Source organism: Rhinoderma darwinii, chromosome 12, assembly GCF_050947455.1.
Source record: "Rhinoderma darwinii isolate aRhiDar2 chromosome 12, aRhiDar2.hap1, whole genome shotgun sequence".
NCBI lineage: Eukaryota > Metazoa > Chordata > Amphibia > Anura > Rhinodermatidae > Rhinoderma > Rhinoderma darwinii.
Genome location: NC_134698.1, coordinates 32,405,613 through 32,431,842, shown reverse-complemented (window position 1 = coordinate 32,431,842; position 26,230 = coordinate 32,405,613). Strand labels below are relative to the sequence as shown.

Sequence of the window (26,230 nt, the reverse complement as noted above, 5' to 3'; positions counted from 1 at the left end):
TAATATTGCTCAAAAGCAATTTAGTTATCATAAGCAATACTAAATAATAATGTAGATTTGTTGCCAATTCCAAACTGAAAATATGTAGCAAACTACAGTAACACATAGTTACATAGTTACATAGTTAGTACGGCTGAAAAAAGACACATGTCCATCAAGTTCAACCAAGGGAAGGGAAAAGGGAAGGAAAAATTTCTACACATAGGAGCTAATATTTTTTTGTTCTAGGAAATTATCTAACCCTTTTTTAAAGCCATCTACTGTCCCTGCTGTGACCAGCTCCTGCGGTAGACTATTCCATAAATTCACCGTTCTTACTGTAAAGAAGCCTTGTCGCCTCTGCAGCTTGAACCTTTTTTTCTCCAGACGGAGGGAGTGCCCCCTTGTTTTTTGAGCGGGTTTTACAAGGAACAGGATATCACCATATTTTTTGTATGTGCCATTAATATATTTATATAAGTTAATCATGTCCCCCCTTAGTCGTCTTTTTTCAAGGCTAAATAGGTTTAATTCTTTCAATCTTTCCTCATAACTTAAATTCTCCATGCCCCTTATTAGCTTCGTTGCTCTTCTTTGTATTTTTTCCAACTCCAGGGCATCCTTTCTATGAACTGGAGCCCAGAACTGAACTGCATATTCTAGATGAGGCCTCACTAATGCTTTGTAAAGTGGCATTATTACATCCCTGTCCCGCGAGTCCATGCCTCTTTTAATACACGACAATATCCTGCTGGCCTTTGAAGCAGCTGATTGACACTGCATGCTGTTATTGAGTTTATGATTTACAAGTACACCCAGATCCTTCTCAACAAGTGAATCCGCCAGTGTAGCGCCCCCTAGGACATATGATGCATGCAGGTTGTTGGTACCCAGATGCATAACTTTACATTTATCTACATTAAACTTCATTTGCCAAGTGGACGCCCAAACACTTAGTTTGTTTAAATCTGCCTGTAATTCATGAACATCTTCCATAGTCTGAACTATATTACATAGCTTGGTGTCATCTGCAAAAATAGAAATAGTGCTATTAATCCCATCCTCTATATCATTAATAAATAAGTTGAATAATAGTGGTCCCAGCACTGAACCCTGGGGTACACCACTTATAACCGGGGACCATTCAGAGTAGGAGTCATTGACCACAACTCTCTGGATACGGTCCTTGAGCCAATTCTCAATCCAATTACAAACTATATTTTCTAAACCTATAGTCCTTAATTTACCCATTAGGCGTCTATGGGGGACAGTGTCAAATGCCTTTGCAAAGTCCAAAAACACTAAATCCACAGCGGCCCCTCTGTCTAGACTTCTGCTCACCTCTTCATAAAAACAGATTAGGTTAGTTTGACAACTTCTGTCCTTAGTAAAACCGTGCTGGCTGTCACTTATAATGCTATTTATTGTCACATAATCCTGTATATAGTCCCTCAATAGCCCCTCAAACATTTTCCCCACGATGGATGTTAAGCTTACTGGTCTATAATTACCCGGGGAAGACCTAGAGCCCTTTTTGAAAATAGGCACCACATTTGCCCTGCGCCAGTCCTTTGGCACTATACCAGTCACTAGAGATTCTCTGAATATTATGAAAAGGGGGACAGAAATAACTGAACTAAGCTCTTTAAGAATTCTAGGGTGTAACCCATCTGGTCCTGGGGCCTTGTGCACATTTATTTTATTTAATTTAGCTTGGACCATCTCTACATTCATCCAATTCAGTATATCAACTGATATATTAACAGCACTGGCACCGGCTACATCAGCTGCTCCTTCTTCTGTTGTATATACAGAGCTAAAGAACCCATTTAGTAACTCTGCCTTCTCTTGATCCCGTGATCAACTCCCCATTACCATTATCTAGGGGTCCTACATGTTCAGACCTTGGCTTTTTTGCATTTATATGCTTGAAGAATTTTTTAGGATTTGTTTTACTATCCTTGGCCACCTGCCTTTCATTTTGTATTTTTGCTAATTTTATTACATTTTTACAGATTTTATTAAGCTCTTTATATTTTACAAAGGCTACAGCTGTACCCTCAGATTTGTATTTTTTAAATGCCCTTTTTTTGTCATGTATTGCCCCTTTCACAGAAGGTGTAAGCCATGTGGGGTTTAATTTGAGTCGTTTATACTTATTACCTGTAGGAATAAATTTTGCACTATAATAACTCAAAGTAGATTTGAAAATCTCCCATTTATCATTTGTTCCATTATTTGACATTAGTTCTTCCCAGTCTATATCCTGAATTGCAGCCCTCATCCTGGGGAAATTGGCTTTCTTAAAATTAAATGTTTTTGCCCTCCCAGCCTGCGTTTGTTTTTTACAGTATAGGTAAAATGTAACTATATTGTGATCACTGTTACCGAGGTTTTCACGAACATTGACATTCCCAACAAGCTCTGCATTATTAGAAATGACCAGATCCAACAGAGCTTCACCTCTAGTCGGGTCTTCCACAAACTGGCCCATAAAATTTTCCTGCAACAGGTTGAGGAAATGTCTCCCCTTTGCAGTTGAAGCCGAACCATGACACCAATTAATATCCCGGAAATTAAAATCTCCCATTATCACTACAGTACCCGCCTGTGCAGCCCGCTCCATCTGTTTATATATCTGACCTTCCATCTCCTCAGTTATATTGGGGGGTCTATAGATTACACCAAAAGTAATTTTTTCAGTGTTTACCTCCCTTTCTAGTTCCACCCACAAGGTTTCAACCTCCTCACAGTCTTCACCCACTATTGTCTCTTTCACACTCGCCTTCATATCACTTCTCACATACAGACATACACCACCACCTTTCCTATTTGTCCTGTCTTTACGAAAAAGTGTAAAACCCTGTAGATTTACAGCCCAGTCATGTGAAGAGTCCAGCCATGTTTCAGCAACACCAACTATATCTATATTTTCTTCCAGTATCAAGGCCTCCAGCTCCCCCATTTTGCTTGCTAGACTTCTGGCATTTGTGAACACACACTTTAACTTGCCTGTCAGTTTTTCACTTTTATTATCAGAAATGTGATTTGACATTAATCGGTCCTTTTTATTTACACTGATGTTTTGTAACGAAAGGATCTCCTTATCTTGTTGTCTAGTCCTCTCCCCACATTCTGTATCTCCCCCCACCAATATAGTCTGACCCCTCTCTAACCTGGCTACCCCTTTTTTTTCTACATTGGCCTCCCTCCTCAGCCCTAGTTTAAATACTCTGCCACCCCAGCTAGAATTCTCTCCCCCAGCACAGCGGACCCCCTTCCATTTAGGTGCAAATCATCTGCAGAATACAGTTTGTACCCCAATGAAAAGTCAGCCCAGTGCTCTAGGAACCCAAATCCTTCTCCTCTACACCAAGACTTCAGCCATGCATTTAACTCCCTAAGCTCCCGCTGTCTTTCCTGTGATGCGCATGGCACAGGCAGTATTCCTGAGAATACAACCTTGGAGGTCCTTCCCTTCAGCTTGTAGCCTAGTTCTTTAAAATTATTCTTAAGGCTCCTCCACCTACCATTTATTCTGTCGTTGGTACCGACATGGACCACGACAGCTGGATCATCACCAGCCCCTCCCAGCAATTTGTCCACCCGTTCCACCACATGCCGAACCCTGGCACCAGGGAGACAGCAAACCATTCGGTTGAGGTGGTCTTGGCGACAAATAATTCTATCCGTCTTCCTGATTATAGAATCCCCTACGACTATCAATTGTCTTGGCTTACCTGCATTACCATCCCGCCGACTACTAGCTGGGCTGTTCTCCCGGCTGTTAGGGAGATCAGTATCCACTAGGGCTGCCATTTCTGAGACTGACACCCTCGCATCATCACCCAACTTGGCAATTTTGCCTGGAATGTCAGAAACCGGATCGGCCTTCCTTGTCTTTGACCCCTTTCTACTGCCCCTAACTACATTAACCCAGCTACTTACCTGATCCTGCTCACCCATGTCTTCACCCTCCAGTTGTAACCCACTAACTGCATGCTCTGTGAGCAGCAAGCTCCGTTCAAAATTGTCTATCCTCCTCAGTGTTGCATTCTGCTCCTCCAGATCTCTAATACGAGCTTCCAGGTGAACAATATGCTCACATCTGCCACAGAGATATTCACCCTGGAACTCCTGGAGCTTGGTTTTCAAGACTCCATTCACGCGTATCGGATTTATCCCAGGCGGATTTTGTTATGTACTAAATAAGCATAATAAGCATATTAAAAAAACAATGATTTCAAAAGGTGTTCAGAACCTTTAAGGTTATGTTCACACAAGGCAGATACGCTGCGTAAAAGTACACAGCGTGTCCACCCTAGCCCCGCAGGGACTGAAGAGAGAAGATTGAAGAGGAAGAAGAATGGCTGCAGTCACATGGGATAAAAAGTCACCCCAGGAGGCCGGGCTGCAGGACGTCAGAGGGATGCATTGTCATGACTACGGGTTAGTATAACCTTTTAGCGGTTTGCAGTAGAATCGCCACTTTCTGCCGGAAAAATCGAAACATGTGCTAATAGTTGCGTGTTTTACTTCCCTATTTGAATTCAATGGGGAAAAACCGCAAAAGAGAAGTAGCGATTCCGAAGCATAAATTGACATGCTGTGGATTAAAATACTGCATTGTAGGTTAATTTGCAAACAATTTTCGGCGTATTTTTTGTGCATCATGTGGACGAGTTCAAATCTCATCTACTCTGCTACGGATTTTCCGCAATGACATCAGTTGCGGAAAATTTGCAGTGTTTACGCTACGTGTGGCCATACTCTTAGGCCTCATTTACACGAGCGTAATATACACGCGTGCGACGCGCGTGCTTTTCACGCGTGTCTTACGCACCTATATTACTCTATGGGGGCATGCAGACAGTCCGTGAGTTTTGCTCAGCGTGAGTGCGCTGAAAAAAACTCACGACATGTTCTATAATCGTGCGTTTTTCGCGCATCACGCACCCATTGAAGTCAATGGGTGCGTGAAAACCACGCATGCCGCACGGAAGCACTTCCGTGCGAACTGCGTGATTCGCGCAAGAGCTGTCAAACTGTAGGTAAACAGAAAAGCACCACGTGCTTTTCTGTTTACAAACATCCGAACGGAGTGTCTTACAGATGACCGAACCGAACTTTACCGGGTTCGGCTGAACTCGTTTTGACCGAACCCGGCAAGAGACAGTCACTGTGCAGGGTGCTGAAAGAGTTAAACTGGTTCAGCACCCTGGACAGCGACTTCCGATCCCAATATACGTGAACATGTAAAAAAAAAAAAAAGTTCTGACTTACCGATAACTCCCGGCTTCTTCCTCCAGTCTGACCTCCCGGGATGACAATTCAGTCCAAGTGACAGCTGCAGCCAATCACAGGCCAAGCACAGGCTGCAGCGGTCACATGGACTGCCGCGTCATCCAGGGAGGTGGGGCCAGATGTCAAGAGAGGCGCGTCACCAAGGACGCGTCACCAAGGCAACGGCCGGGAAGTTCTCGGTAAGTACGAACCTCTTTTTTTTTTAACAGGTTACTCGATATGGTGATCGGAATGCACTGTCGAGGGTGCTGAAAGAGTTACTGCCGATCAGTTAACTCTTTCAGCACCATGGACAGTGACTGACGTCGACTAGCCTCATCTCTATGATGGCGGCTGCGCGAAAATCACGCAGCCGCGCATCATACACGGATGACACACGGAGCTGTCAAGTGCCTTTTGCGCACGCAAAACGCTGCGTTTTTTGCGCGCGCAAAACGCTCACGCTCCTGTAAATCAGGCCTTAGGCTGTATTCACACGCACTACTTTGTCATGGTTTTTACGCAGTTCTTAGTGCGGCCTTCCCAAGGTTTCCGCAATAATGAGTGGAAAATTAAGTTCTCACATGCTTAGTCATTATAGGTCAATTACCTTACAGGTGGTTCACATCTAATAATATAAATTAGACACAATATACTGCCAAAATCTCCTGCAGTATGGGATCACATAACTGGAAAGGGCTGGCCGCCGAATGGAGACTCCACGGGGTCCAATGATCTGCATAGCCCAACTAAAAGTGTTGAATTAATGATTGGCAGAGATCAGCCTTCAAGATATGCTTACACGTGCCAGTAATATTGCGACAGGAAGCTTTAGGGGATGTTCACATGCTGCAAATTTGTAGCAGAAATTTTTGGGACTGAAAAATCCATTCACCTAACTGGTGTTTTATTCCTGCAGCATGTGATTCTTATAAACTCCATTCGGATATAGATTTTTATTATTTCTTCATCAACTCTGCCATGTGTGAACATTCTCTTAGGCAATGTAATAAGATACCTGCAATGCCGCTGTCTACATAAGGGTTCTCAAATATGCAGAACGCGGGACGCAAGCGGCCCCTGAGGCTGTCATCGGTGGCCCACCGGGCACCAAAGCTCCCGAGACATCCTCGGGATAGCAGGACGAAAGAGGAGTGCCACACACCCTGTAGACAGTGCCACAAACCCACCCCTGTAGAGAGTGCCTTACACACACCCCCTGTAGAAAGTCCCAGACCCCCTGTAGATAGCGCCCCACACCCCCTACCTGTAGATAGCTCCATTGGGGCTCCGTCCGGGAGTGGAATCCACAGCCAGAGCGTTTCCGACGCTGTAGCCGGGAATTCCTCACCTGGAGGAGCCCCTGACGTTATTGTCCATATATGGATAGTGACGTCAGGGGCTCCTCCTGGACTGGAGGATTCTGCTACTAGAGGTAGCCCCTGACGTCACTGTCCATATATGGCAGAGCTCTGGCTGGGGGTTCCACTCCTAGTAGGAGCCCCAATGGAGCTATCCATAGGGACGGTGTGTGTGTGGCACTAGTTACAAAGGGATGTGTTTGGCACCATCTACAGAGGGCACTGTGGCACTATCTACAGAGGGGCTGTCCAATCTTGACATTCTTGTGTCTGCCAAACGAGCAGATAAATAATAAAAACAACACTTGCCCTGTTTCCCTGATCAACTCCTTTATTATTAGAAAAAAAATGAAAACATGAAAAAAAAACTATACATAATAATAGGTATCGCCGCGTTCGGAACGGTCTGATCTATAAAAATGTCACATTATTTTTACTATACGGTGAACACCGTAAAAATGTTTAATAAAAAACAATGACAGCATTTTATTTTTCGGTCATCTTGTCTCAAAAAAAATGTAATAAAAAGTGATCAAAAAGTTGCAAGTAAAGCAAAATGGTACCAATAGAAACGACAGTTCGTCACGCATAAAACAAGCCCTCCCGCAGCGATATAAACGAAAAGAAAAAAAAGTTATGGCTGTCAGAAAATGGCGACACTAAAACATGATTTTTTTTTAGAAAAGAGTATTTTTATTGTGGGAATGTAAAAAAACAATATAAATTTGGTGTCGCTGTAATCGTATCCCATAGGAGAAAAAAAGACCCCAGCAGTTGGTAGGAATCAAGGACAATATATTTACAAAAAACTGCTACCAGCAGAATAATTCCTTTAATTCCAACTGCCAATAACTAGGTAAATGAACAAATAAATAAGTTTTATTGTGCTACTATACAGCAAAAAGACTGACTACACTGATTGGTTAAAATGAATAACATCACCTCCGTTTGGGTTAGAACTGACTGTGCATATTAAACCACGTGTGTATATTGTATTCAGTGTTGCTCGTGGCTGCAGACCAACGAGTCAAACACCTGACATATGTGGAGAGCAACGGAGGCCCATATTAGATTAAAAATTGTAGGTATCAGAGCCCCCCGACATGTTTCGCTGTGCTATACAGCGTCCTCAGGGGTTCAGGGGCTTAACCCCTTAAGGACGCAGCCTAGTTTGGGCCTTAAAGGAACAGTGTCATCACAAATTATTTTTTTATATGTTAAAGATGTTAGTGCTTTATTAAAAACGTTTATATTCATTTGTGTGTTTGTGTTTTACTTTTTCTTATTTTTACACTTTTTCTTCCCTATGGGGGCTGCCATTTTTTGTTCCATTTCTGTCTGTGTCGATTAACGACACATACAGACATGGAATACGGCAGCCACAGTCCCATAGGGACTGCGAACGGCTCCCGTCCCATTGACTTCAGTGTACGGCGTCTGTGTGGGAACTGCGCATGCGCCGCTCCCACACAGTCCAATTCGAAATTGGCGCCGTCCGGCGCCATTTTCCTGTGGACCGGAAGTCGCGGCCGGACAGTAATATTACTACTTCCGGTCGCGGCTTCCGGATTTGTGCACTTGGACCAGCGGCAGCAAACGGAGCGGACGGGCCGGAGGGAGCCGCGGCGGCAGGAGCAGGTAAGAGATTTCAATGTATGTTCGTGTTTGTGTGTGTTTACTACTGTATGTAAACCTACTACACTGTGTGTTAGCTCAAAAAATGGCGACACACAGTGTAGGAGGTTACACCGTTCAAACCCCTCGTTTATCCCGGCACTAGCCAGGATAAAGGAGGGGGGGATGCTGAGAGCTCACTAGAGCGAGGGCTTTTAACCCAATGTTGCAATGCTGCAATTTTGGGAATAGCTCCATCTAGTGACCAAAAATGGGTAGTATTATAAATTAGAATTAATTTATAATATTTCCTGACTCGTGAAAAAAATAAAAAAAATTTGAACAATGTTTAATCACCCACACACTACATGTTTAATTTAAAAAAAACAACATGTTTTTCTGGCAACACATTCCCTTTAAGGCTCAGAGCCCATTTTTCAAATCTGACATATTTCACTTTATGTGGTAATAACGTCGGAATGCTTAAACCTATCCAAGCGATTCTGAGATTGTTTTCTCGTGACACTTTGGGCTTCATGTTCGTGGTAAAATTTGGTCGATATATTCAGTCTTTATTTGTGAAAAATTGCAAAATTTAGAGAAAATTTACAAAAATAGCATTTTTCAGAATTTAAATGCATCTGCTTGAAAAACAGACGGTTATACCACCCAAAATAGTTACTAGTTCACATTTCCCATATGTCTACTTTAGATTGGCATCGTTTTTTGAACATTATTTTATTTTTCTTAGACGTTACAAGGCTTAGAACATAAACAGCAATTTCTCATATTCTTAAGAAAATTTCAAAAGCCTTTTTTTGAAGGTACCAGTTCAGTTCTGAAGTGGATTTGAGGGGCCTATGTATTAGAAACCCCCATAAAACACCCCATTTTAAAAACTAGACCCCTCAAAGTATTCAAAACAGCATATAGAAAGTTTTTTAACCCTTCAGGCATTTCACAAGAATTAAAGCAAAGTGGAACTGAAATTTTTTCTGCTGAATTTCAATTTTATTAAAAATTTTTCTGTAACAGAGAAGGTTTTACCAGATAAATACTACTAAATATGTATTGTCCAGATTCTGCAGTTTTTAGAAATGTCCCACATGTGGCTCTAGTGCGCTCGTGGACTAAAACACAAGCCCTAGAAGCAAAGAAGCACCTAGTGCATTCTGAGGCCTCTTTTTTATTAGAATATATTTTAGGCAGCATGCCAGGTTTGAAGAGGTGTTGAGGTATCAAAACAATGGAAACCCACCAGAAGTGACCCCATTTTGGAAATTACACCCCTCAAGGAATTCATTTATGGTTTTTGTTATCATTTTGACAGCACAGTTTTTTCACATCACCTATTTGAATTGGGCTGTGAAATGAAAAAAATGATACTTTTTCCAATAAGATGTCATTTTTTATCAAAATTTCTTATTTTCACAGGGAACAACATACCCTATTTTGTTGCCCAATTTGTCCTTAGTGCGGCAATACCCCATTTGTGGTGATAAACTGCCGTTTGGGCCCATGGGAGGGCTCAGAAGGAAAGGAGCGCTATGTATTTGTTGGAGTCCAGATTTTGCTGGATTGGTTTTCGGGTGCCACGTCGCATTTGCAGAGCCCCAGAGGTATCAAAGCAATGGAAACCCACCAGAAATGACCCCATTTTGGAAACTACACCCCTCAAGGAATTCATTTATGGTTTTTGTTATCATTTTGACCGCACAGTTTTTTCACATCACCTATTTGAATTGGGCTGTGAAATGAAAAAAATGATACTTTTTCCAATAAGATGTCATTTTTGATCAAAATTTCTTATTTTCACAGGGAACAACATACCCCATTTTGTTGCCCAATTTGTCCTTAGTGCGGCAATACCCCATTTGTGGTGATAAACTGCCGTTTGGGCCCATGGGAGGGCTCAGAAGGAAAGGACCACCATTTGGCCTACTGGAGCTTTTCTGGTGCTAAGTCATGTATGCAGAAGCCCCTGAGGTACCAGTACAGTTGAAACCCCCGAGAAGTGACCCCATTTTAAAAACTACACCCCTTAAGACATTCATCTAGAGGTGTAGTGAGCATTTTGACCCCACAGGTACTGTGTAAAAGATAATGCGCAGCAGATGGTGCAGTGTGAGATTTGCAATTTTATATATATATGCCATTTCAGTGTCCAATATATTGTGCCCAGCATGCGCCACCGGAGATATACACCCCTTAAATTGTAATGTGGGTTCTCCTGGGTACGGCAATACCCTACATGTGGCTGTTATCAGCTGACTGGGCATACGGCAGGGCTCAGAAGGGAAAGATGAGGGGGGTAAGCTGTGCGGAGTGCATCAGGGTAAATTAAAAATCAAGGGATGTATGATACATTTTAAAACAATCTTTTATACAGAGCCCTGTTTTTTCGGGACACGTGTCACATTGGTATATTGTGTTCTTCCTTATCCCCCTCTTATAGCAGACTCTGCACCTCTTTCCCTTTCCACCGGTTTGGGGAACTTCTCCTGGAAAGTGTTGCCCTGGTACGATGCGTGTGGCCTCGCTTCCAGAAGTACTGGGTGCCCCCCCTTCCTGGTCCCGAAAGATTAGATCTTAAAATTCCAGGAAAGTTCCCCTCTGGCCTGCACATCGACGTAGCACGTACGCATTGTACAAAGCCATCTGTATGATGTGCCCGGCCAGCTTCTTATACCACACCGCATGGCGCTGTAGGGCTTCAGGACTTGATTTGACAAGTCCATCCCTCCCATGTACCTATTGTAGTCCAGGATGCAGTCTGGTTTGGGGGTGGCCTTTCCTTCATATATCCTAAACCTGTAGGCATACCCTGATGCACTCTCGCACAGCTTATACATCTTCACGCCATACCTTGCCCTCTTACCCGGCAGGTACTGGCGGAATTGAACTCTCCCTTTAAAATGTACCAGGGACTCATCAATAGAAATACACGTCTCGGGGGTGAATGCTTGGGAAAACCGGGCACTGAGACGGTCTAATAGGGGTCTCTGTTTATACAAACGGTCAAAACTGGGGTAATCTCGAGGTGGGCACGACTCATCAGTATAATGTAAGAAGCGAAGTATTGCCTCATTTATTTATTTTTTTAGGTTCCAGTTCAGTTCTGAAGTTGCTTTGAGGGGCCCATATATTAGAAACCCCTATCAAACACCCCATTTTAGAAACTAGACCCCTCAAAGTATTCACAACAGCATTTAGAAAGTTTATGAACCCTTTAGGTGTTTCACAGAAATTTAGAGCAAAGTAGAGGTGAAATTTACTTTTTTTTTGTCAGAAAATCCTCTTTATACCATTTTTTTTATAACACAAAAGGATTTATCAGAGAAACGCAACTTAATACGTATTGCCCAGATTCTGCAGTTTAGAGAAATATCCCACATGTGGCCCTAGTGCGGTAATGGACTGAAGCACCGGCCTCCGAAGCAAAGGAGCACCTAGTGGATTTTGAGCCCTCTTTTTTATTAGGCACCATGTCCGGTTTGAAGAGGTCTTGTGGTGCCAAAACATTGGAAACCCCCCAAAAGTGACCCCAATTTGGAAACTAGACCCCTTGAGGAATCCATTGTAGTTTTCATGTCATGCATGCGGCTTTTTGATCAGTTTTTATTCTATTTTTAGGTGGCGTGGTGACTAAAAAACAGCAATTCTACTATTGTTTTTTTATTCTATTTTTTTTACAGTGTTCACCGTGCGCTATAAATGACATATTCACTTTATTCTGCGGGGCGATACGATTACGGTGATACCAGATGTTTATAGTTTTTTTTTATGTCTTATGGCGTTTGCACAATAAAATACGTTTTGTAAACAATCATTTACTTTTTGTGTTGCCTTATTCTAAGAGCCAGAACGTTTTTATTTTTCAATCAATAAAGCCGTGCGAGGACTTATTTTTTGCGTAACGAACTGTAGTTTCGATCAGTACCATTTTTCGGTACATGCGACTTTTTAATCTCTTTTTATTCCATTTTTTGGGAGGTGAAGTGACCAAACAATTGTGATTGTGGTACGGTTTATTATTATTATTTTTTACGGCGTTCATCGTGCGGGATAAATAACAAAATAATTTAGTAGTTCAGGCCGTTACGGACGCGGCGATACCAATTATGTATAGTTTATTTGTTTGTTTATATATTTTTATTAATAATAAATGAGTGATAAGGTAAAAAGTGGGACTTTTACTTTTAAAACTTTTATTTTCTTATTTTTACACATCTTTTTTTAACTTTTTTTTAACTTTATTACTTTGTCCCACTAGGGGACTTGAGGGCAGGAGGCCCTGATCGCTATTCTAATACACTGCACTACATGCGTAGTGCAGTGTATTAGAACTGTCAGCTACTCACTGACAGCAAGCATAGTGGGTCCTGACGTTGTCAGGACCCACTAGGCTTCCGTCTATGGCATAGCCGGACGCCATTGTTTGGTGTCCGGTTGCCATAGTCACCATCGCCGGCCGCTATCGTGTAGCAGGCCGGCGATGGCGGATTAACCCCTAAGAAGCCGCGATCGCTATTGAACGCGGCTTCTGAGGGGTTAATCGGCGGGGGAGCTCCGCGATCGGTCTCGGCACATTGAGCAGTGATAGTCTGCTGTCAGAAACAGCAGCTATAACAGCTCATGAACGCGCCCCGCACGAACGGCGCCGTGTTTACTCCATGACCTACTATTAGGTCACCGAGCGCGAACGCTACAGTTAGCATGACCTAATAGTAGGTCATGGAGCGTTAAGGGGTTAATGACAAAAATTAAGCCCCTGAACCCCTGAGGACGCTGTATAGCACAGCGAAACATGTCGGGGGGGCTCTGATACCTACAATTTTTAATCTAATATGGGCCTCCGTTGCTCTCCACATATGTCAGGTGTTTGACTCGTTGGTCTGCAGCCACGAGCAACACTGAATACAATATACACACGTGGTTTAATATGCACAGTCAGTTCTAACCCAAACGGAGGTGATGTTATTCATTTTAACCAATCAGTGTAGTCAGTCTTTTTGCTCTATAGTAGCACAATAAAACGTATTTATTTATTTGTTCATTTACCTAGTTATTGGCAGTTGGAATTAAAGGAATTATTCTGCTGGTAGCAGTTTTTTGTAAATATGCTGTAAACGTATCGACCCGCACAATAAAGTTAACATGTTGTTTATACTGCACGGTGAACACTGCAAAAAAAAAACGTGCTAGCAGTGCTGTTTTTTGGTTTCCTCATCTCCCCAAAAATTAAATAAATAGTGATAAAAAAATAATAAATCGCATGTAACCCAAAATGGAACCAATAAAAATTACAGCTCGTTCCACAAAAAACGCGCCCTCACACAGCTCCGTCACCGGAAAAATAACACGTTATGACTCTCAAAACGCAATGATGCAAAATGACGGCCCAGACTAATTTTTTAGGTCCAGTAGAATTTCACTAAATACCCCACATCGTCATTTGCTGGACCCCACAGGTGGCCCCTGTAGATGCAGCGGAGATGAGGAAACTTTAGGGCCTTGTGCGGCTTATAGGGCTAGTGAAGAAGTCGAAGATTAGGCAACACTGGAGCGCAAATATTTTGTATAATACCCAATAAACCCGGCCTGTGTATTAAGGATTGGTTCAAAGTGTACCACACCAATCCATGGATTATTCATTCACCCCATTATTACATCATCCTATTATGACCTGATGTACTCCGCCCAGCTTACATATACCCTGATGTACTCCGCCCAGCTTACATATACCCTGATGTACTCCGCCCAGCTTACATATACCCTGATGTACTCCGCCCAGCTTACATATACCCTGATGTACTCCGCCCAGCTTACATATACCCTGATGTACTCCTCACAGTTTACATATACCCTGATGTACTCCGCCCAGCTTACATATACCCTGATGTACTCCGCTCAGCTTACATATACCCTGATGTACTCCGCCCAGCTTACATATACCCTCATGTACTCCGCACAGCTTACATATACCCTGATGTACTCCGCACAGCTTACATATACCCTGATGTACTCCGCCCAGCTTACATATACCCTCATGTACTCCTCACAGTTTACATATACCCTGATGTACTCCGCACAGTTTACATATACCCTGATGTACTCCGCACAGCTTACATATACCCTGATGTACTCTGCACAGCCTACATATATCCTGATGTATTCTGCACAGCTTACATATACCCTGATGTACTCCGCCCAGCTTACATATACCCTGCCCAGCTTAGATATGCCCCCACATTATAAGATAAAATACCACTAAAACACCAAGCAAAATCTGTGCTTCAAAAGCCAAATGGTGGTCCAACAGAGCCTGGCAGTGTGCCGAAACGGCAATTTATGACCACATATGGGGTATTACTGTATTCTGGAGAACCCGCTTAACAATTTATGGGGTGTGTGTCTACGGTAGTACAAGCTGGGCACAACACATTGGGCACTGAAATGGCATATCTGTGGAAAACAGCAATTTTCAATCTGCAACATCTATTGTTTACTCATTTTTGCAAAACACTTGTGCGGTCAAAATGCTCACTACACCCCTAGATAAATTCTTTGAGGGATCTAGTTTCCAAAATGGGGTAATTTATCGGTGTGCAGGCAGATCAAAATCTGCCTCAAAATTCCAGACGGAATTCTATTACTATACTTTAGGGAGGTACCACTTCTTGTGTCTTTCCTCCTATAAAGAAGTTCAGAATTTGAGGGGCTGTCCACTTCACGTATCCCTGAAGTTCACTTCACAGGTTCAGTATAGGACAGAGGACTTGGCTTTGAAGGAGACATACTGAGACTTTGATCTACATTTTTTCAAAGTTTTCTTAGGATGACATTGGAGCGTGCTTTGGGTTGTATTGCCACAAGTTGGAATTGCTCTTCTGAAGTAGGTTGTGTGCCCAAATGTAAAAATTGTTGGATAGTAAATAATGTTGTCTTGCTGTATATTTAAGTAATAACAGTGTCATATCCATTAATGGACATACAGACTGGATAAAGTATGTAAAGTTTAGTAATTAAAGATAACTTTCATATATTTGAGCTTTATGACCAGGCAAAGACCACATAAGGTTAATGTTAACTGTATTACCTCAATAAAGAATAATTGTTAAATGAACATATTTGTAAAAACGCAGTAGCTTTTTTCGAGATTCCGAAAACTCGCAGTAAAAAGCCCACCAAAAAATTGATATGGCCCTTTGCATATGGGATTACTTAAAGGGTGTATTTACGCTGGGCAGTCGTATTGGGAGTTTTGCAATTGCGACATGACTACAATGTGTGAATAAACCATAAATACCTTCTTAATATCCCATATACAAAATGGCCAATATTTGGTGCTAGGGGAATGATTTCCAGATGTTCTAAGAATTTCTAGTGATTGAGACAATTTAGGGAAAATTGCTTCAGTATTTGGATTGGATTACGGCATATTTGTGCCCCTGAGGTAGCTACAGACTTCTTCCACAATATCCTATTAGATGCCCCCAACCCTGCTAATCCACTGGCTCGTAGTCATCACTATCCCCTCTCTGGCAGGGAGAGCTTATGAGAATATGCATCTCCAGCACCTCGTCTGGATGTGAGCAATGACACAGGATCTGCACAAAAACATGCAGATCCAGCTTTGTTATCTACAGTCCACGTCTGCTGTTAAGCCTCTACTAAGAAAACAGTGCGGCTCAGAAATTATACATTAGAGAGTCCGAAGGGCTCCCTAATGAATAATTACAATGAGAAAGTGCCCTTTTTTTAAGGGGACTAAGTAGCATTCACAGGGCCCCATAGCAACATCACGGATGGGCCCCTACCTTATCGACAGTAAACTGAACAGTAGTAATGCACACAGCAGAATACCTATTTTTAGGATGTATGTACATGCATGTTTTTGTGACTTTTTTTATCTTGATCTGCGGAGAATTATGGCTCTGTCACCACATTATAAGTGGCCTATATTGTACATGATGTGATCGGCGCTGTAATGTAGATTACAGCAGTGTTTTTTTATTTAGAAAAACTATCATTTTTGACAGAGTTATAACCTATATTAGCTTTATGCTAATGAGTTTCTCAACGACCAACTGGGCGTGTTTTTACTTTTTTGGCCAAGTGGGCGTTGTGGAGAGAAGTGTATGATGCTGACCAATCAGCGTCATACACTTCTCTCCATTCATTTACTCTGCACATAGCGATATAGCTATATCGCTATGTGCAGCCACATACACACACATTAATGTTAATCAAGTGTCCTGACAACGAATATACATTACCTCCAGCCAGGATATGATGTGTATTCAGACTCCTGACCACTTCTCTGTGATTTACAGCATAGCAGGCGTAGTCTCGCGAGATTACGCTGTAAACTGTCATTTACAGCGAGATCTCGCTATGCTGTGCTGTAGTCTCACAGAGACGCTACCAAAGTGGTCAGGATTCTGAATACACATGACATCCTGGCTGGAGGTGATGTATATTCATTATCAGGACACTGCAGTAATGTTAGTGTGTGTGTATGAGGCTGCAGATAGCGATATAGCTATATCGCTATGTGCTGTATAAATGAATAGAGACAAGTGTATGACGCTGATTGGTCACCGATTGGTCAGCGTCATACAATCCTCTGTACAACGCCCACTTGGCCAAAAAGTAAAACACGCCCATATGTCCATTGAGAAACTCATTAGCATAAATCGAATATAGGTCATAACTCATAAAAAATACTGCTGTAATCTACATTACAGCGCCGATCACATCATGTACAATATAGGGCACTTATAATGTGGTGACAGAGCCTCTTTAAACACACAGCAGTTTATGCAAAATCTTACCAATTTTGTCCATGTTTTCCATAACCCCTCACTGTGTTTTTAACCACAAAAAAAAAAAAAGAATAAACAATCAAGAACAACAGTTTATGGTCTCCAATAATTATTGGCGATGAAAAAAGCCTTCAAATCATATTTACTTTATTTTTATTTAATTTAATCTAAATATATCCAAAATTCTTTGCGGATTTAAAGAGAGTTTTCCGGTTCCTTAAAAGTGACCGCCTCTGCCTAGGATAAGCCATTATTTTAGATCAGAGGGGGTCTGACTCCTAGCACACCCCGCTGATCAGATGTTTTAAAGAGGCTCTGTCACTAGTTTATCAATTCCCTATCTCCTAACTAATCTAATAGGTGCTATGATTCTGATAACTACAGTGTGATTTAAAATAAAAAAAATAAAAAAACTTTTGTTATTTGCAAAGTTATGTGCATTTCTCTAAATTCTACTATTTCTTTTCACTCTGGGCGGTGTAATGTTTTCTTACAGCTTCTCCCCCCTTCCCTGTCCAGCAACACAGTGTAATCATATAGTATACAGCTTCCATTCCTGACTGTGCTCTCAACTGGTGATATCTCCGGTTGTTTCATACTGCGATCCTGGTGTTATATGAAAGATTAGAATCTTCTCTTTTATATGCCACCAGAACCCCTGTTCTAGGTGGTCCACAGCCCAAGATATGGCTGTTTGAAGTGACCCCCCTTCCCTCCAGCCTCAGTCTCTCACACTGTGTGAAGCAGCTTCATGCTGATAGGATAGCGTCAGAGGCTGTGAGGAGGATCCACCTCAGAAGAATCGCTGCTGTGCACTTTCGGGTTCCGGCGCTGGCAATGCAGGACGCGTGTGACTGAGCTCTCGCTCCCGACTAGCCTGCTTATCTGCAAAAGCCACTTCGGTGGCGACAACCGGCTGACAGACACCGGCCCTGCACACAGAAGAATACCCGGGGGTGCCTGCATGGACCGATACCTCCTCAGGAGCGCACATAAGCCAGTCATGGATGATCTAGACGCGGGAGTAAACAGGGGAGGTAAGATGGCGGCGTTTCCCGCCACTGCTCCCCTGCTGTATTCACAGGATGAGGAGCAGCTACGGCCCCAGTCCCAGTCACCGATTACAAGCCCAGCAGAGCCCATAACCTCTTCTAACCATGCACCTGTGGATTATATAGCATTGGCTCATGAAGTGGCTAAACGCATAGCCCCCGACCTGCAGAAAGCGCTGGAAAAAACGGTGCAAGAGTCGCTCAACCGCATGCATGCGGACCTGGCACAAGTAACATCCAGGACTAACGAATTGGAGCAACGTGTATCGCTGCTGAAGGATAAGAATGAGCGCCTGCAGTCCAAGCTTAAAACGGTGCTATCCAGTACTACGCAGCTGGGGGAAAAGGTGGAGGACCTGGAAAACCGATCCAGGAGGAGTAACCTGCGAATAGTGGGCCTGAAGGAAACGGTGGTCCCTTCTGAGTTGCAGCGTATATGCGAGAGATCGTTGCTGGCAGCATTGGGTCTCCCGCGTCCATGCCGGGTGGAGAGGGCACACAGGGTGGGACCGGACCCAAGAAATCTACCACCAGCAGACAACAGCAGCAGTTCGCTTCGCCCCAGACAAGTCATCTTTAAGCTGTTGGATTATAATGACAAGGTGGCAATGATGAAGGCATATCGAAGCAGATCCCGACCCTTGGAGATAATGGGCATGAAGGTGCTACTTTTTGAGGATTATTCTACGGAGGTCGCGAAACGTAGGCGAACCTTCAGCAAGATCTGTACGGAGCTGTTTCAAGCGAAGGTGCGCTTTAACCTACAGTATCCGGCTGTCTTACGAGTGTTCCAGGCAAACGGGCGGATCAAGATGTTCGCCACAGCGAAGGATGCAGAGGAGGCTCTGGCAGAGCTATGTGGAAGCTGCCCCCGGCACGAGGTGCGACGCACTCCAGACCACAGCTCACGCCACAAGTCAAGAGAAGTCGGAAGGAGTCAGCTGGATATGGAGCGGACTTGGGCTGAAGCTTTATTGCCCACACCTGGCAGAGAACGCGGAGGAAGAACCAGGAACAGAGGAGCGTCTCCGAATCCACAGAGACGTCCACGTGATCATTCCAGGTCTGCGTCCTCGGACTGTAGATTGAGGACTAATGTTTTTTTTATTTGTTTTTTTTTGTGATACCCTCATACGTTATGCGAGGGTCCGGAGGACGCTGTAGAGCAAATTGCAGGCTCCGATCTTAAGCAGATAAGTTTACAGTTATTACAGATATTAGCAGAGAATGATATGGCTTGATGGTTACACATGTTAGTCTTTTATCACTATAATATTTCAGTCGGTTGCCAAATGTTTTCATGCCAAACTGTATGCATTCTGATATACTGCCCTACTGTTATAATGCCGTTATAATATTAAGGATGTAATGACGTAGTTACACTGCTAGGGGCTTGAGTTTGAGCTCGAGCTGGTTTCAAGGTTATGTAGTACATGCTCGTTAGTAGGTGGGGCTCTTCGAGCGAGAATTTAACGAGGCTGGTATCTCTAATGTGTTTGGCTAGGGCCATTGCAGTCAAATACGAGGGGAAGTCTAGGTAGGGGCTCCTGAATGGTTGCTGGGGGAAACCTTGAAGTGGAACAGTGATCAGGTCTAAATGATACATGGTGAAGGGAGCGGAAACTGGGGGTTGACCCGTTGCTATCGGACCGGGTATTGGCTGCTAGAGATTGCTGGTCAAGGATGAGATGGTGGGCGGGTATGGCTCGGTCGGTTGGAAATTTCTGCTACGCAGGTCTGGGAGGGGGTGGGAGGGAGGGACGTGTTGGTGCACAACAGAAAAAAGTGAAGTCTCTGACGTCAATGTGTACTAGGAAGATGACTGCCCTTGTCACAGGCGTTTTTTCAAGGTTTTCAAGATTTTCTGAACAAAGTCTGAAGGCTTTGAGTTGGAGTTTAGCTTTGTTTTCTAGGCCGGGTTTTGGCCGAGTTTTAAATGTTCATGCATGGCACTTAGGGAAAGATGGCTCTGGCACTCCGACTCGGTCATGATTTTTGGACACCTTAGCTCACCTTAGACATAGCCCAATAACATGAAAATACTTTCATGGAACGTTAAGGGGCTTAGATCCCCACAGAAACGGACCAAACTCTTACGACATATGAAGAGATTACGTCCAGATGTAGCCCTGTTACAGGAAACCCACCTTACCGAATCTGAATTTAAATATCTACAAAAGTTTTGGGTGGGCAAAGTTTTTGGATCGGCCGCAAGAGACGGTAAAGCGGGAGTGATAATATTGGTGCACAAAAATTTTGCTTTTACGGTGGTGTCCCAGGAATGTGATGATGAGGGTCGTTGGATACATCTAGTGATGGAGCATGCAGGGGAAACTATTAGCATCCATAATGTTTATGGGCCTAATGCGGCCAACGCAGAATTCTTTGGTAAATTGGAAACCCAACTCCAGCAGGATCGCACTAAGCTGCTGGTGCTAGGGGGAGACCTTAATACCGCAAGGTCCGCTAGGGAGGATAGAAGTGCAGGGCCCATATTGCAGAGACAGAGGGATAAGATCCTGCCAGATTTTTTGAGACACACGGCCCTCACAGATGCTTGGAGGAGCTTGCACCCCGATTCGAGGGAGTACACACACTTTTCTCATGTACATCAGTCGTGGTCGCGCATTGATTACTTACTGGTGAACAACGCTTTCTCAAGGAAAGGAATTTTTTGAGAAGTTAAAGCTGCCTGGCCTCACGCAGGAGCAGAACGAGCTGCTGAGTGCAGAAATCACGGTGGAAGAGATAGCGGATACCATTAGGACCTTATCTAACGGGAAGGCCCCTGGGCCGGATGGGTTAACGGGTGAGTTTTTTAAGTCCCTCAGAGAAGAGATTAGCCCCATCTTCGTGGAATATTATAACATTTTATTACAGACCGGTACGCTGCCAATGGAGGCCAAAATTGCTCATATAACGGTGCTGCCCAAAAAGGGGAGGGACCCTCTGGACCCAGGGTCCTACCGACCAATATCATTGATAGTCCAAGACCAGAAACTACTTACAAAAATCTTAGCCAATCGTTTGGCCGTGTATTTACCGACATTGGTCGGAAAATCCCAAGTGGGCTTTGTAAAGGGCAGGGCAGCAGTGACTAACCTGCATAAGATGTTAACAGTACTAGAAACAGTCCGACACGATCCCCGGCCAGGTACCCGGCCGGCGCCCTTAGCGCTAGACGCAGAGAAAGCGTTTGACAACATACAGTGGGAATGGCTTGGGATGGTGTTAGACAAGATGAATGTCCAGGGAGCCTTTCGGATCTTTCTGAAGGGGGTCTATACTAATCCCCAAGCGCGTGTCTACTCTTCGGGATTTCTGTCGGCTCCCTTCCAATTGTATAAAGGGACCCGGCAGGGATGTCCCTTGTCGCCACTTTTATTTAATCTAGCACTTGAACCAATGGCTAGATTTCTGGAAGAGTCGGCAGTGTTCAGAGGTATCCAGGTGGGGTCTTTGGCGGTCAAGCTAGCCTTGTTCGCTGATGATGTTATTCTGTTTCTGTCGAATCCTCAAGAACACTTATTGCCAGTCTTTCGCTTTTTGCAGGACTTTGAGCAATGCTCGGGATACAAAGTCAATGTAGCTAAAAGTGAACTGCTGGGAGTTGGGCAAACCATTACCTGGGACCTTTTGGCAATCCTTGGGATGTGGGATATCCCCGGTGAAACAATGCATCACTTATCTGGGAATTAAGATAGGGAAGGAACCTGAAACCTTGTATGGCTTGAATTATCCACCACTGTTTAAAAAAATGCAGGCGGAACTCACCAGATGGAGTCAGTTACCGATATCCCTACTGGGGAGGTGCCACCTAATTAAGATGGTCAGTTTCCCCAGATTGCTATATCCCTTTCAAACACTCCCGCTCTTACTGAAACATGGGGACGTCTCCAAGCTGAATTCGGCATTTACAAAATTCATATGGGTGGGAAAGAGGCCTCGCATTGCACTCACTAAGCTCATGAGGGACAAGCATGAGGGGGGGTTGAAATTTCCTAATATTAGGGGATACAATGTGGTGCGTCTCTTTCGACATGTAGTGGACTGGCTTCATGAAACGAACCATTACTCCAACTTAGAATTAGAGGGAGAGTATGCCTCACCCTGGAACTTAAAGGCCTTGTTGCATTGTCGGGTGGCCTTTCTTCCGTGCCGTCTCAAAACCTCCATTGTTCTGAGAGATACAGTCTTAGGCTGGAAAGCGGTTCATAAAATTTTTGACTTGCCTTATCTACTATCCAAGCACATGCCGTTGTGTGGACACCCGGAATTCTTACCGGGAGTAGACAGTAGAGACAGACTTGCCTCTTGGGGGAATGTAGGTATTAGTAATGCAGGGGACCTTATGCATACAGAGGAAAGGAGATGGTTAACCGGATCGGAAATCAGGGCTAAACTCAATCCCTTAGAGGACAGCGCTAATTTCCTACAAGTTCTCCAGGTGCGGTCATTCCGTACCTCTAGGCTCAGAGATTTAAATAAGGAGGCCACCACTCATATGTTAGATGAGGTCATTGGACCAGTGGCTCTTCAGGCGACTATCGCGCGGTTGTATAGAGCACTCGGGGAGTATTTTGTCCGCCCGCAACAACGGGTAATGTTCAAAGTCTGGGAACGGTGGACGCAGGATCCGGCGATAGGAGAGACCATATTGGGGGGTTGGGAGATGGTACGGAAGGTGGTCATTAACGAGAGCTGGAGGGAAACTTATTTCAAATTAATGCATGCGGCTATATATGGCTTCAATATTCTGCCTTCACAGTCCTTCCCCGATCGCATCACGAGCTGTCCCAAATGCAATACCCCCCTGACGAATTTGTGGCACGGAGTATGGGGGTGTGCTCATACTAATCGGTACTGGGTAATGATACGCAACTATATTTCAGATCATTGGAAAGTAAACCTTCCAATGACGCCCCAAGCGCTGCTGTTCCATCAGGCGAGACCGCCAGAAATAGAGGTTGCTGGAGGAACGAGATCTCCTCCTCCCCGGGTGCACACAATCTTGTTGGTGGCTTTGAGATGCCTTCTATGTAAATGGCTGGAAGCTGATACACCGGACATCGATATGATTGTGTCTCGCTTGAAACAATTGCTAACCCTTGAACGAGTGGAGGTAGAAAGAAGGAAAGAAACGGGAGCCAAAAAGTTGTTTGCTAAATGGCAGCTATTTATAGAAACGCAATGCACAGCGACTGAGGTGGTGGAAATGGTTGCACCGTTTAGACACACAGCGTGGTATCATACGCAGCTTCTGGCAGGCACTTTAGGAGGCATACAACTTCAGTCTAGTAGTGGATAGGGGATAAAGGGGGAGGAGCTACTCTTTAATGACCTAAGTCGTGATCGGGAATAGGGGAAGCCATGTTAATTGCTTAACAAATGCAAGTCGATATGCCATACATGTATGTATTTATTCTGTTTCTGTTATACTCGCAGTTGCGAGCTGTTCATTGATGTCGCAAATTTTTTGTGAAATGTTTGTACAAAATTTGAAAAATGTTAATAAAAATGATGTTTTAAAAAAAAAAAAAAGAAATCGCTGCTGTTACCGCCTACTTGTCTAATAAAAGCTAATTTACATATTTAGAAATAAGCTCATAACTTTTAAAATAAACGTTTTGGGACGCAATTTACACTAATATCAGTGAGACAGTGCCAAATAGATTAGCTAGGAGATCAGGCATTACTAAACTAGTGGCAGATCCTCTTTATGGGAAATGCCACAAGACCTTACTGCCTGCAACCTACAAGACCTTACTGCCTGCAACCTACAAGACCTTACTGCCTGCAACCTACAAGACCTTACTGCCTGCAACCTACAAGACCTTACTGCCTGCAACCTACAAGACCTTACTGCCTGCAACCTACAAGACCTTACTGCCTGCAACCTACAAGACCTTACTGCCTGCAACCTACAAGACCTTACTGCCTGCAACCTACAAGACCTTACAGCCTGCAACCTACAAGACCTTACATCCTGCAACCTACAATACCTTACTGCCTGCAACCTAGAAGACCTATTTTCTGCTCCATACGTTTAGTAGCAGCTGTTCCTGGTATTACAGCTCAGTCCAACTCACTTGAATGGGACAAAAGGTGTAGCAAATTGGAATATCAGGCACAGCTCTTTTATGTCATCTTTTTAATGATTGTTCTTTTACAAAGCTCCAAATCTCCACAGGCGTATTCGGGTTTTAATTTATTTAATATATAACGATACTTTTCTAATATAGAATGGATGGGTCTAGCGTAGTGCATACATGGCCTGAACACCGCACTTCATGTGACTCGCATTTAGTTAGCAACAGGCTTATATGACATATTACGTGCTGGGTCAACACAGGATGTAGCCATGGACTGAGGCCCCATGCACACGACCGTAAAAAACCTCCGTTTTTGCGGACCGCAATCGCGGTCCGCAAAAACGGAGCCATTCACTTTAATTGAACACTGACACCTTTCCGTAGCACTATGGAAGGGTGTCCGTGCCGTGGAAATGTTCCGGGAATTATGGAACATGTCCGTTCTTTCGCATTTTGCGGGCCGTGCTCCCATACTTTGTATGGGAGCACGGCCCGAAAATGCGGCTGTCAGTCAGCGGCTGGCCGTGCCCGCAATCGCGGGCCGTGATTGCGGGCACGGTCGTGTGCATGGGGCCTGAGGCCTCATGCACACGACCGTATCCGCAAATACGGTTCCATATTGCTTTATAGTCATCAGCAAATCAAAGTACCCATTTCTGCTGAATCGTATCCGCAAATACGGTCCGTAGTGCATCCGTATATACGGATCCACAAAAAAAGAGGCCTGGTTAATGGGAAATCCCCTTTGTGTCACTTAGCAACACTTCTGTATTTGCGGATGGCTATCCGTATTTGCGGACGCACCTCTGTAGCCATCCGCAATTTTGACTTCCCCCATAGACTTCTATGGAGGAGTCCGTGCCGCAATTGCGGACCAAGAACGGACATGCTCCATAATTCCCGGCACAGTTTTGCGGTATAGACACTCATCCGTAGCGATACGGAAAGGTGTCCGCGTTCAATGGAAGTGAATGGGTGTGTTTTTGCAGACCGCAATTTCGGTCCGCAAAAATGGAGGTTTTTTACGGTCGTGTGCATGGGGTCTGACTGAATAGATCTAATGTTGGAATAATCCTCATTGTTGTGGTTATTGTAGAAACTACTGAACTGTGTCTGCATTTACTGGTATCACTGGGATGCCAGGCTTTAGGTGATGTGTTCAGATTACCCAAGTTAACTGTAAAAAAAAACAAAATATGAAATAAACCCTGGTCACTAAATGACACGACCAATTCCACGTCTAGTCCTATTCAGTTAGCAATGGATGCTGTACTGTACACAGGGCTCACACAGGAGTATACTGCACTGGCATAAGGCCTTGTTTACATCTGTATTTAGGGGACTCCAAAGTAGATTACGCCAAAAAAACAAAAACAATACGGAACAATACGGAAACAGCATGCTATTAAAACCACTGACACCCCGATGAAAAGCCGACCGAACCCATTAAAGTCAAAGGGTTATGTCGGCTACCGGTGCAACGCTTCCGGTTATTTCCTTGTTCTGCTCCTCTGACAGAGCAGAACAACAGAATACCGAACGCAGGTGTGAGCTAGGCCTAAGAAAAGAAACCTAGGAACAGTTTGTAATATTGAAAAAATACATATGTCCATCTAGTTCAGCCTATTATTCTGCAATGATGATCCATAAAAAAGTAAAAAAAAACCATGAGGCAGAAGCCGATTTTCCGTATTGATTTTCCTTCCCGACTTTAATTTGCAAATAAGAATAAATCCCTGGATCAACGACCCATCCGCAGTAATCTAGTACTCATAATTCATAATATTATAACACGCAAGAAAGGCATCCAGACCTCTCAAAACCTCTTTAAGTGAATTCACCATAACATCTTCCTCTGGCAGAGAGTTCCATAGTCTCACTGCTCTTACAGTAAAGAATCCCCTTCTATGTTTGTGTTTCTAGCTACAGTCCTGGGTATAGATAGCTCATGAGAGAGAGCTCTATATTGACCTTTGATATATTTATACTTCGATATTGGGTAACCCCTCAGTTGCCTTTTT

General features: G+C 43.8%; 1 protein-coding gene across 9 annotated transcripts in view; it reads right to left on the bottom strand.

Annotated features, from left to right (window-relative positions):
* The window catches only part of LOC142664948 (phosphofurin acidic cluster sorting protein 2-like), a 244,598-nt gene that overhangs the window by 125,878 nt on the left and 92,490 nt on the right, over positions 1-26,230 (bottom strand). The window lies entirely within an intron of this gene.